The sequence below is a fragment of the Oncorhynchus mykiss genome, chromosome 2 (assembly GCF_057628025.1).
Source record: "Oncorhynchus mykiss isolate SJ-2025 chromosome 2, ASM5762802v1, whole genome shotgun sequence".
In the NCBI taxonomy this organism is placed as follows: Eukaryota; Metazoa; Chordata; class Actinopteri; order Salmoniformes; family Salmonidae; genus Oncorhynchus; species Oncorhynchus mykiss.
This window is the reverse complement of record NC_143023.1, coordinates 71550349-71563208: the sequence shown is the minus strand read 5'-3', so window position 1 is coordinate 71563208 and position 12860 is coordinate 71550349.

The window sequence follows — 12860 nt, the reverse complement described above, 5'->3', positions numbered from 1 at the left end:
TTATCTCAATACTTTGTTATATACCCTTTGTTGGCAATGACAGAGGTCAAACGTTTTCTGTAAGACATCACAAGGTTTTCACACACTGTTGCTGGTATTTTGGCCCATTCCTCCATGCAGATCACCTCTAGAGCAGTGATGTTTTGGGGCTGTTGCTGGGCAACACGGACTTTCAACTCCCTCCAAAGATTTTCCTTGGGGTTGAGATCTGGAGACTGGCTAGGCCACCCCAGGACCTTGAAATGCTTCTTACGAAGCCACTCCTTCGTTGCCCGGGCGGTGTGTTTGGGATCATTGTCATGCTGAAAGACCCAGCCACGTTTCATCTTCAATGCCCTTGCTGATGGAAGGAGGTTTTCATTCAAAATCTCACAATACATGGCCCCATTCATTATTTCCTTTACACGGATCAGTCGTCCTGGTTCCTTTGCAGAAAAACAACCCAAAAGCATGATGTTTCCACCCCCATGCTTCACAGTAGGTATGGTGTTCTTTGGAGGCACTCAGCATTCTTTGTCCTCCAAACACGACGAGTTGAGTTTTTACCAAAAAGTTATATTTTGGTTTCATCTGACCATATGACATTCTCCCAATCTTCTTCTGGATCATCCAAATGCTCTCTAGCAAACTTCAGATGGGCCTGGACATGTACTGGCTTAAGCAGGGGGACACGTCTGGCACTGCAGGATTTGAGTCCCTGGCGGCGTAGTGTTTTACTGATGGTAGGCTTTGTTACTTTGGTCCCAGCTCTCTTTAGGTCATTCACTAGGTCCCCCCGTGTGGTTCTGGGATTTTTGCTCACTGTTCTTGTGATCATTTTGACCCCACGGGGTGAGATCTTGCGTGGTGCCCCAGATCGAGGGAGATTATCAGTGGTCTTGTATGTCTTCCATTTCCTAATAATTGCTCCCAAAGATGATTTCTTCAAACCAAGCTGCTTACCTATTGCAGATTCAGTCTTCCCAGCCTGGTGCAGGTCCTCAATTTTGTTTCTGGTGTCCTTTGACAGCTCTTTGGTCTTGGTCATAGTGTTGTTTGGAGTGTGACTGTGTGAGGTTGTGGACAGGTGTATTTTAAACTGATAACAAGTTCAAACAGATGCCATTAATACAGGTAACGAGTGGAGGACAGAGGAGCCTCTTAAAGAAGGTCTGTGAGAGCCAGAAATCTTGCTTGTTTGTAGGTGACCAAATACTTATTTTCCACCATAATTTGCAAATAAATTAATTAAAAAATCCTACAATGTGATCTTCTGGATTTTTTCTCTAATTTTGTCTGTCATAGTTGAAGTGTACCTATGATGAAAATTACAGGCCTCTCTCATCTTTTTAAGTGGGAGAACTTGCACAATTGGTGGCTGACTAAATACTTTTTTGCCCCACTGTACTCATTCAAGGGTTTTTCTTTATCTTTTTACTATTTTCTACATTGTATAACAACAGTGAAGACATCAAAACTACGAAATAACACATATGGAATCATGTAGTAACCAAAAAAGTGGTAAACAAATAGCCACCCTTTGCCTTGATGACAGCTTTGCACACTTTTGGCATTCAGCATCAAAACCCTTGAATGAGTAGATGTTCAAAAACTTTTGACCAGTAGTGTATACATTAACACACAGAAACAGCAAATCCTCCATATAATTAATCTCATAGGACTAATAGTACTGTAGAGCTCTTTTTACTTGCACACAATATAGCTGGGTTACCCCATCCTGCCCTAGGAGTCCACCACCTTGCAGCCCCCCAACCCAACACACCCCACTCAGTTTTGGGATCTTAGTGAAACATTCATTATTGGTTTCGGGTGTGTTTTGCCAAGGCCAGAGTGACAACCCACAGGACAGCAGACCACCAACCCACAGGATGGCAGACCCCCAGGGTCAGGACTGAGCAGCCCAGCAGCTAGGGATTTCCTAAATAGGTATCTCCCCTGAAGTAGGCATGTTTTCAATACAGACTCCTTTAGTCTTACTGTATTCCATGTAAGGCATCCAGACCTTAAGAACGTTGCCCAGTATACCCTTAATCTTGTAATAAATCAAATCGAGTGATACATAACTTGACATAGTGGGAGGATAACCAAACTTCCAATGAATGGCAATGCAGTTCTTAACCACTATAAATGCTAGGTTACACAGTTTCTCCAGTATCAACATTTCCAAGCAAACAAAAACAGGGAGAGGGGAGAATCTGTAGACATGCTGAGATAAAAGAACATACTCTTATCCAGAATTCAGCCAGCCTTCACAAGACCATAACATATGCAAATACTGTATGTCCCCTTTTGTGTTTTACACCTCCAGCAGAGGAATGACATTTCTGAGTGCATGATATTCAGTTTCACTGGCATATAGTACATTCTATGGATGTCCTTAGACTGCAGTAATGTATGTCTGAGATGATATGAATATGACTGGGCATTCAAACAAATCGGTATCCATTCATCACCATCAATAGCTTCTACCAGCTCTTCCTCACATTTTTGTTTTACATGTTTTACTGCCTTAAAATAGCATCTGGCTTGTCCAGTGTTTGAAGCACAGAGGGAATAAAGTGTTGCATCTGTAAACATTGACCTCACCTCTTCCCTGGCTGCCTGATCCTACTGAGACCCCTGTCACCATCTGATCCGCCTAAAATGAGGCATGCCAAAGAATTACCTTGGTTTACATTTATACATTATATTATCCAAGAATATAATCAATGGTTCAATAATTGAAATGACCATTATTCCCAGATCCCAGAGTGTAGCTTTAAGCTGCTCTCCTGTAGCTACTGTAGGTCTTCCCATCTATTCAAGATGGAACTTTGTATCATTCACTGATATTGTTAACATACTGCAAAATTCACCTGTGCTCTGTAGACTGGTCTAAAACTAGGACATTGGCTCAAACACGAGACGTATGTGGCAGGGTCTACATACAATCCCGTCGCGGAAATCGACATCTTGCTTCCAGACAAATTAAACAACTTCTTTGCACACTTTGAGGACAATACAGTGCCACTGCCACAGCCCACTACCAAAGACTGTGGCTTCTCCTTCTCCGTGGGCAACGTGAGTAAAACATTTAAATGTGTTAACCCTCGCAAGGCTGCCGGCCCAGACGGATACCAAGCCGTGTCCTCAGAGCATGCGCTGACCAGCTGGCTGGTGTGTTTACGGACATATTCAATTAATTCCTATCCCAGTCTGCTGTCTCCACATATTTCAAGATGGCCACCATTGTTCTTGTTCCCAAGAAAGCTTAGGTAACTGAACTAAATGACTGCTCACTTCTGTCATCATGAAGTGCTTTGAGAGACTAGTCAAGGATCATATCACCTCTACCCTAGACCCACTCCAATTTGCTTACCGCCCCAATAGGTCCACAGACGATGCAATCGCCATCACACTGCCCTATCCCATCTGGGCAAGAGGAATACCTATGTTAATTGACTACAGTTGAGACCCTGGCTCTCAACCCCGCCCTGTGCAACTTGGTCCTGGACTTCCTGATGGGCCGCCCCCAGGTGGTGAAGGTAGGAAACAACATCTCCACTCCGCTGATCCTCAACACTGGGGCCCCACAAGTGTGCGTTGTCATCCCTGTACTCCCTGTTCACCCGTGACTACGTGGCCATGCACGCCTCCCAACTCAATAATAAAGTTTGCAGACGACACTTCAGTGGTAGGCTTGATTATCAACAACGACAAGACAGCCTACAGGGAGGAGGTGAGGGCCTTCGGAGTGTGGTGTCAGGAAAATAACCTCTCACTCAATATGAGCAAAACAAGAGACATGATCATGGACTTCAGGAAACAGCAAATGGAGCACCCCCCTATCCACATCAATGGGACAGCAGTGGAGAAGGTGGAACATTTTAAGTTCCTCTGTGTACATATCACCGACGAACTGCAATGGTTCACGCACACATTGCCTCTTCAACCTCAGGAGGCTGAAAAATGTGGCTTGTCACCGAAAACCCTCATAAATATTTAGGTGCACAATTGAGAGGATCCTGTCGGGCTGTATCATCGCCTGGTTCGGCAACTGCACTGCCCACAACCACAGGGCTCTCCAGAGGGTAGTGCGGTCTGTACAATGCATCACTGGGGGCAAACTACCTGCCCTCCAGGACACCTACAACACCCGATGTCACAGGAAGGCAAAAAAGACGAACAATAACCACAGAGCCACTTCCATGGTACCATGGACACACACTTCCATCCAGAAGGCGAGGTCAGTACAGGTGCATCAAAGCTGGGACAGAGAGATTGAAAAACAACTTCTATCTCAAGGCCATCAGATTGTTAAACAGTCACCACTAGCACAGAGATGTGGCTGCCTACTTACAGACTTGATATCATTGGACACTTTAAGAAATGGAACACTAGTCACTTTAATAATGCCACTTTAAGAATGTTTACATATCTCGCATTACTCATCTCATATGTATGTATATACTGTATACTGTATCCTTCACTATCTATTGGATCTTAGCCGCTCTGTCGCTGCTCATCCATATATTTTATTCTTATATATTCTCATCCCTTTCCTTTTGTTGTGGATTTTGTTAGATATTAGGTTCTGTTGTGGAATTGTTAGATATGACCTGTTAGGTACTGCTGCACTGTCTGATCTAGAAGCATAAGCATTTCACTACACTCGCAATAACATCTGCTACCATGTGTATGTGACCAATAACATTTGATTGGAGTTGATTTCATGCTTGTTTTGCAGGTGCAGGGGCACATATAAAACATCAACAAAGGTTCCAAAAACACACAAATATGTAATTTTAGAAATGGCAATGCTCTTAGTATAGTGATGCAGGTCTTTAGATGTTGTATACATGAAATTGTGTCATTCTGAACTTTATCCGCAACATTACATTATTTTGTTGGACTTGAGCGATACTTCTCTGTATTGCCTGCGCATGTGGTATAACATGCCATTTATGACAAAAATAGAGATTTGGTTAAAAAAATGTATTTGTCCTCAAAGAGGAAGAAGGGCTGTTGCATGATATGCCCAGATTGTAAGTTCCACCATTACACAGTTACTGCAAGTCTATGTGCAGGCTGAGCTGGACAACTAATCACCCAGGGTGGGAATGAACACATCTTGAGGGGATTTCACCAAAGGCCCAAATTGGCGGCTTCACTCCAATGAGCAAAAGAGAAAGAGAAAGAAAGAAATTGAAACGGGAGTTTTTTCTCACAGCTAGCTGTCACCTATCTCACATAAAAGAACACAGGATGGGCTGAGTTAAGCACCCCAATATTCACTCATTTGAAGGGCTTAGTCCACAATGGCACAGCCTAAAATACCCATCACAGGCTGTTGGTAGTGAAACTTTTTCTTCTTTTTTTTAACATTCCTAGTGCTTGAATAGCTTGCCAGCAGGGCTGAACAACCCACCGTCCTCACATTAGACCCAATAGAGGGAATACCCTGTCGCCTCAATAGAGGATTCGCTGGTTAAAATATCATTAGCCTACATCAGCATTCAAAAACAAATTGCCTGCGGTCATGGAAAAAGGTTGACTGCACAAAGTACTCATCACTCATTACCTTTTAATGTTAGTAGAACTATGGTAACAGTGTTTTATAGATATCTGTTTTTAATATTTTCCATGGCTGCCTAGTTTGGAAAGTTTATGAACTAATAATATTGGGTGAAGGTGGTTCTGAAAGAGCCAATATTATCTTAGAAAGAGACTACATCTATTGTAGTAAGCATTTCGAAGTTTTGCACTACCCAATGTTAAGTGCAATAGAAAAAAAACATCTGCTATGTGTAATTCTGACTGCACAAGGAATTTTCCAACTGGGAAATCAAATATGTTGATTGATTGGTTGGTTGATTGTTTGGTTGATTAGCTAGTGGATATGGATTGATTGACCAAACTCATTCAGCATCATCAAAACTCCTGTACATTATAGCTTAGCTCTGTAAGCAGCCATTGTTGGGTTTCAAGCCAGGGTTGGGTAGGTTACTAAAATTGTAATCCTTTACAGTTAGTAGGTACCTGTCCAAAATTGTAATCAGTAACGTCACTTTTGGATTACCCAAACTCAGCAACATAATTTGATGGCTTTCAGTTACTTTTGTATTACTTTCCACTTAAGAGGCATTAGAAGAAGACAAAAATGATCCATAAAACACATTTGATATGTTGTCATAGTGTCTTATACTTAAACTTGCACCTTTTTCAATGCTGAATTGAATTTCATTTAGTGTTTTTTCACTAAAATCCTTTCTGAATTTAAAAGTTATCAAAGAAAGTAATCATCTTGTTTTTCAAAAGTATATGTAATCTGATTACAATATTTTTGCTGGTAACATAGATTACAGTTTGTTTTTTTATCAGATTACACTTACCAACCCTGGTCCAAGCAATGTACCATGGACTCATAGCGCTCGGATGAGCTCTTCATTTAAAAGTCTTCTTTTCCAGAATTGCTGGACTGATTGGTACCACATCTGATATACTGCATCTAGGGACGTTAAATAGCCCTTATATAATGCCATTTACCACAATGCAGCATATACTGGTGTCTACAGAGTCATATCAACAAATCAAAGCATCTGCCAGCCAAACAACATTTGGTCAAACAATGCTGTTAGCCGGCAAAAAAAACGCCTTCTGAGGATGTTACGTTGTGCATCGTGGCATAAGTTACTGTAGTCCATAGTAAAGCCTTGATGCTCTGGGCCATGAACATACCCTGTTGTCATAAGCCTGGGGTACAGCTCATAAGAAGCACTGAGCTCATAAAGGGGTGTATAGTCCTTCCACTTCTCAGAGGAGTTGGGAGTCAGGCTCGGGGCTGAGGCCTATAAACCCTGGGATGTCCAAGGAGTAAAACCAATAAATCAATATGTGAGAAAATAAGAGAGAAGGGGAACATTTTGAAAAGCCTCTGCACTTCACATGTTAGAAGGGACACACACACACACACACACACACACACACACACACACACACACACACACACACACACACACACACACACACACACACACACACACACACACACACACACAGATGCAGATACACAAAAAAGGCACCCCCATACACCCACCCCAACAATGAGAGGAGAGAAAGAAAAAAATCATACCCGGCAGTGGGGTTATAAGTTAGGAGCTGTCAGTATTACAATGTATATTAATAGTCACACCTCTTTTTAATGAGTTTGGCATTGGCAGCTGAGAGGAAATACAAGTCATCATAGCGCTGCTCATGCACACCCCGATGAAAGAACCTATAATAAATCTTGTGAGAGCAGGGCTCACCATAAATATGCATTGCATAAGGCATCTGTTTTACATTCTGCATATAAATCAGCCAGAGCGCTGAATAGCAATGAATCAGATGCTCGACGCTTGATTTGATAACAAATCGACTATGAACTTGGGAGGGGAGAATTTAGAGCCCCCAACATCCAGAGGAAGTGAACGGGGGACAGGTAGGACCTATGAGGCTCTCCTACCTAGCACCTTTTTCGCCAGGTGTCGGGTAGAGGGGAAGCCTCGCTGGGAATGTTGTCAAGAGTGCATGGTAGCAGCCTAGCCTGAAATCTTCTCAGTTATCACCTCATAGTCTTTGTGCTCCTCTGCCCGCTACAAATTGTTCCCTTATCCCTCCTGTGTGAGTCAGAATCACTGAGTGCTAGGGCATGCCAAATGGGCAGACTGTTTGTTTTGGACACACCTGCATAAAACTGCTATTGTCTCTGGAAAATATGTCATTGTGAGAACAGGCCTACTGGTGAGCAGGTTATTTTAGATGATATCATGTGGCCCATTGGTCCCAACTGATCTAAGAGTGTCTAATGCAGCTTTCCAACCTGGTCACAGTAGGGATTTAAAACTACAGCACAACACTAGGCGTGTGAAGGGCCAGCAAAGGGCCTTGTGGGTGTGTTTTAAAATCATTAGCATATAATAATTATTTAAATGATTTGGCAGTGCCATGTATTCATAAATGCCAAGGGAAGCCAAATACCATCATTTTCCTTCAATTCGCAAGAGGCTGAATGTATCTCACTGGAGAAAGCATCTGAGCAAGAGAAAGAGCGCCCCATCTATTTTATGCTGTCTGGTCAAAAGTGTATGACATTGTTGCTACCTGTAGCATTGAATGAAAGGGAAGCCAGCAAGCATTTGGCCTCACTTGATAAAAAAAGTATCAAATAATAGCCAATCAGTGTTGAGCTAAATTGAGTGAGCTTAACTGTGAATGGTCCTGGCACACAGAAAAAAAGTTTCAGGGGAAGTCAGTTTGGATTTGGCTTCACACCATTCAAATCAAAAGCAACATGTAATTGACAGAAAAAAACTTGAATTGTTGCATCTCATTGTATCATTGTCCTCATAAAGTATAACCATATATCAGAACCATGGACAGCCACATCATATTTAGCTTATTTTGATTGGACTAAATTGTTTTTGGTATCTTTTATTTGTCACTGTATTAGACTAAGCATAGGTGATTTGATGATGTTGAAATGTTGAAGTTGAAACAGTGCTGGAATCATGGAGGCAGGTCCTGTTTTCTTTGTGACTTGAGGTAACTCTCTGTGGTTCTAAATCAACAGTTGTTTAGTAGTCAGAAAATGTCGATGCTGTAGGTTATGTAACTATTTCGTTACATGCAATTTGCTTTGTGGACCTCATTGGACAGAGGTTGTGCTCTGGTTTTATGATGAAACAAAGTTGTGGTTGAGTTTATTCTATGTCTGTGTCTTTTTATTTTCTTGGCCTTAGGCCAATATATCACAGTGGCAAGGCATATGAACTAACAGGTTATAGAGCAAACAAGGCAGTTATCACAACAGATTGTAATAGGGTTTTCTTCTGTCTTGACTTCCCCAATGATTTTACCCACGCAGTGCTACTTGACTTGGACTGAAAATGCATATATAGGTTAGGGTCTACATGCTACCAATGTTTTGAATATATCTTTTCCAATGTTCCTTCCCTTTACACATAGACTGTTGTCTTGTCATTTTAAAGTGCCCTGTCAAGCGGGCTAATGGCTTCAACCACAGTACCGCCACATAATGAAGCATAAACAAAACATGCCAGCCGCAGGTGTCCCTTATCCCATTCTTACTGCTTTGTGTATAATTTATTCATGCCTGCAGGTGGTGGTGGTCAGAGACAGGAAAGAAAAAAACATGTTGGAGCTCTCTATAGTAACTCCTCTCATGATCAAAAAAGTATTTTGCCAAGGAAATCAGCTTAAAATACAATGCTACAATTTATGGGTAAATGATAATGTGGACATAGAAAGCTTGAGAGACAGTGAACGTCTTATCTCTCTATTTGATAAAATATTGTGTTTTCACAATGGTATAGTTGCTTGATATTATCATACAGTGTGTGATTAGTGTCCCTTGCATTGATATGTGGGAATGTGGTGAAGTCATATTATGCTTGGAAGGAACTAATTTGGTGATTTTCCTGAATTATAGTCAAATTCCTTAGCCATGTACTATACGACATACTTATTAATCCCAATTGCCCATTAACTAGCTACAACAAGGATCATCTGTAAATAATCAGCTCTCTGACTACCTTCAGGAGGGAAAATGACGTCTGAACTGAATAAAATAGGCCTACTCCACAGCTCTCTGATCTTATCTTGGCCTCTTAATATGGGAGCAGCTGCTGCAGGTGCTATCCCGGCATTACCTTCATTCTGAAGAGGGAATCATGGTAAAGGATTGCTGTGGTCAGGTTCCAGTAATTGACTTACAAATGATGATGATGATGAGGATGAGTGGCTCCTGGCTAAAAATAAGACGGATCTACTTCCCAGGGTCATCATCACACCCAGTTAGTGAGAGAGAGTTAGTTGGAGAGTTAGTACATTTACATTTGACATTTTAGTCATTTAGCAGAGGCTTTTATCCAGAGAGACTTACTGTTGGTGCATTCATCTTAACGTAACTAGATAAGACAACCACATATCACATTCATAGTAAGTAAAACCGTTTCCCAATGAAGCTGCTATCATTTGTAGTAACTCTACAAGAAGAAAGAGTGGAAGGGGGGGGGGGGGGGGGGGTATGGGGCAATGAGTATTATAAACTCAAACATTAATGCTGGCTGATATTGATGAAAAGTGGAAAATATCCATCAATATAAAACCCAAATGGGATCCCTCTCCTCAAACATGCAAATGTTATTCTGTTAACAGCTGGAATCAAACATCTGTCTGTGAAGTCAAATGCCAAGGGAACAGATGCTCCTACTGCCATTTCTGTTTGTTATTGGAGTTTGAAGTGCCCTTGGGCTAAACATGTACTGGAAAGGTATGCCTTTCATTGCATGTTGCATGACATGGGATTTCACTGTAACTCTGTTGAGAGACAGGTAGTGTACAGCAGGATTGGAACATTTGTGTGTCTTTCAGATGCATGGAAAAACGATACAGAACATTACTGTAAAATACATTACCTGTATTTTTCCTGTACTCATGTGAATGAGATGGAAACTGTATACTGCATGTTAAATAAAACTATGGAATATCATCGAATAATATACATGTAGCATAATACAAGACAGAGAGGGTATAAAGTTGACATGCCAAAATGATCAGCTACTGAAACATTTTTCTCATCATCCAAACCAAAACTAAATAATTAGGCTGAGAGATAGCCTGCAATCTACTTTCTATGACCTATTATTGATTATGCTATGATTTCTACACAAGTATGAAAGTAATTATTGATCTCAAACCCCGCATCGTTAGATCTACAGTATAATGTATTTATGCTAAGATGGGTAGTAGGAAGAGTGGTTGACATAATCATCCTGCACTATGGTCAAGCAATCACAATACAAACTGCACAGGAACATTATTAGATAATTACCCTGACCTCCAACAGGTTTTTTTTGTATATGAAGCCTCTAAACAAAGGTAGCCAGAAGGAAAGTTAGCGGTAACATCATCAGAAACAATGGCAAATCTATCAGGGGAACCTGCTTCAAACATTGCTATTATTCCTCCGTTGAAACAAAGAGATGTTTTTTCTAAGAAACACCACGAGCCTGTCTTGTTTAGGGGTCCAACAGTGGCTTTTGGGAGTCAAAGTCTCTCTTGACTTTTGCAGCACATACATGTACTAGTGTTCAATGTGCTTGATAACAAGTGTGGTAATAAGCTAGCTAGTCTGACAATGTTAGCATTTAGATAACTACTAAGCTATGTTACCTAGCATAACAAGGTCTTGTATTATGGTCACTGCCAGCTAACCAGCTTAGTAGCTTAGTTATCTAGCTAGCTACCTATGTTGGCTTTTGTGATTGTAGATTTAGACCTCAATTGCAGATACACTTCGTTCACTCAGTGCTTTCACACAACATGTAGGAGAAATATAGAAGTACACCATGACAGCATTTGATGATTCAGACACTTTATATCAGGTGGTTTGTATGGTTCTCACAGTAAAAGATGGGAAGGAATAGAGATAGACAGAGTGATAGAGGGAGTGACAGAGATAAAGGGAGATGGTGATTTTGAGGAGTTCTCCTGCAGCTTTATTCATACCTGCACGCTCTCTGTGGCAGCATGTTCGGCTGGGGTCGTTTGTTGCTCGACGGGAGTATTTGGGAATGATTAATTGCTCTGTCTTGTGAATGGAGCTATTCAAAACAGCGGGATCCTCTGCATATGTAAATACAAGCAGTCTCAGCGCAGCACCGTGGAGCAGGATTAACAAAACGACTCTGCTCTCAGATTCAGACCAATTCACCAATCTTTTCTATTATCCCTGACAACCCACAGACGTGAGGGAAATCCAACATATCTTTTATCCCCCTCAAATCCACTGTACTTAAGATACTGAAGACTACATGTTGTGATGTTTCCCTTTGTTATCTTCCATCACTTTTATATGTCAATTTCAGTGAAATAAAAATGACACATTTGCATCAATGATTTGATACTTGAATTCGAAACAAGCGTATAATGATTTCTCAAATTAGTGCTTATGTGATTATGAATCGTGTGTAAATCAATTTTCACTGGGTGATCTTCACTGAGCAAACAGTGAGAAAACAGGCACTAGAGGCGTAAGAAAGACTGATTCATTGTTGGCAGTGTTGTAGTTCTTGAGTCCAGGACTCTGGATTTTTGGACTTAAGTTATGATTTCTCTTACTCGTGACTCCACTCGGACTCGACCAGTGATGACTTTGTTGTTGGAAAGTCTCTCAGCCTTGCTTAATTCAACATGCTAGGTACAATAGCTACTGAATTACTATAGCTGACTAATGTGCAAGACTATACAAGGATAGGTTAGGTTTAGGTTTAAGTAATGTAGGTTCAAAGATTGTTGGAATGCAGCTTTTAGTACTATCAAGGGACTCGTGACTTGACTTGGGACTTGAGCATAAAGGACTTGGACTTGAACGCTAGGGACTTGGGATTCCACTTGGATCTCGAGGTTAGTGACTTGACTACTTCACTGATGGTTGGTCTTTATATAGCAAATATTTACATTTCCTGAAACTGCGTCCTCAAGTGGCAGTAGGCCATACTGGCAGGGTTCGTAATCTGCGAGTGGCTACAGTTCAAATCCAGGCCTGTTTTTGTTTTCTAACCTTACCTAACCCATACCTTGGCCACTTGCTAGCAGGCCTAAACAATAAAATAACACTAAACATAACCCTTAACTATAACATGAGCCACACCCTATCATCCCTAAACTTACCCTAACACTTAGCATAACATTTTTTCACAATGTCACGCTATATGTTTACTACTGAAAATTAGTAATTTTCGCTATAGCCATGCATATTGTTGGACTAATAGGGGAGAAAACTATGCCATTAAACATTGTGATTCAGAATCTTAATT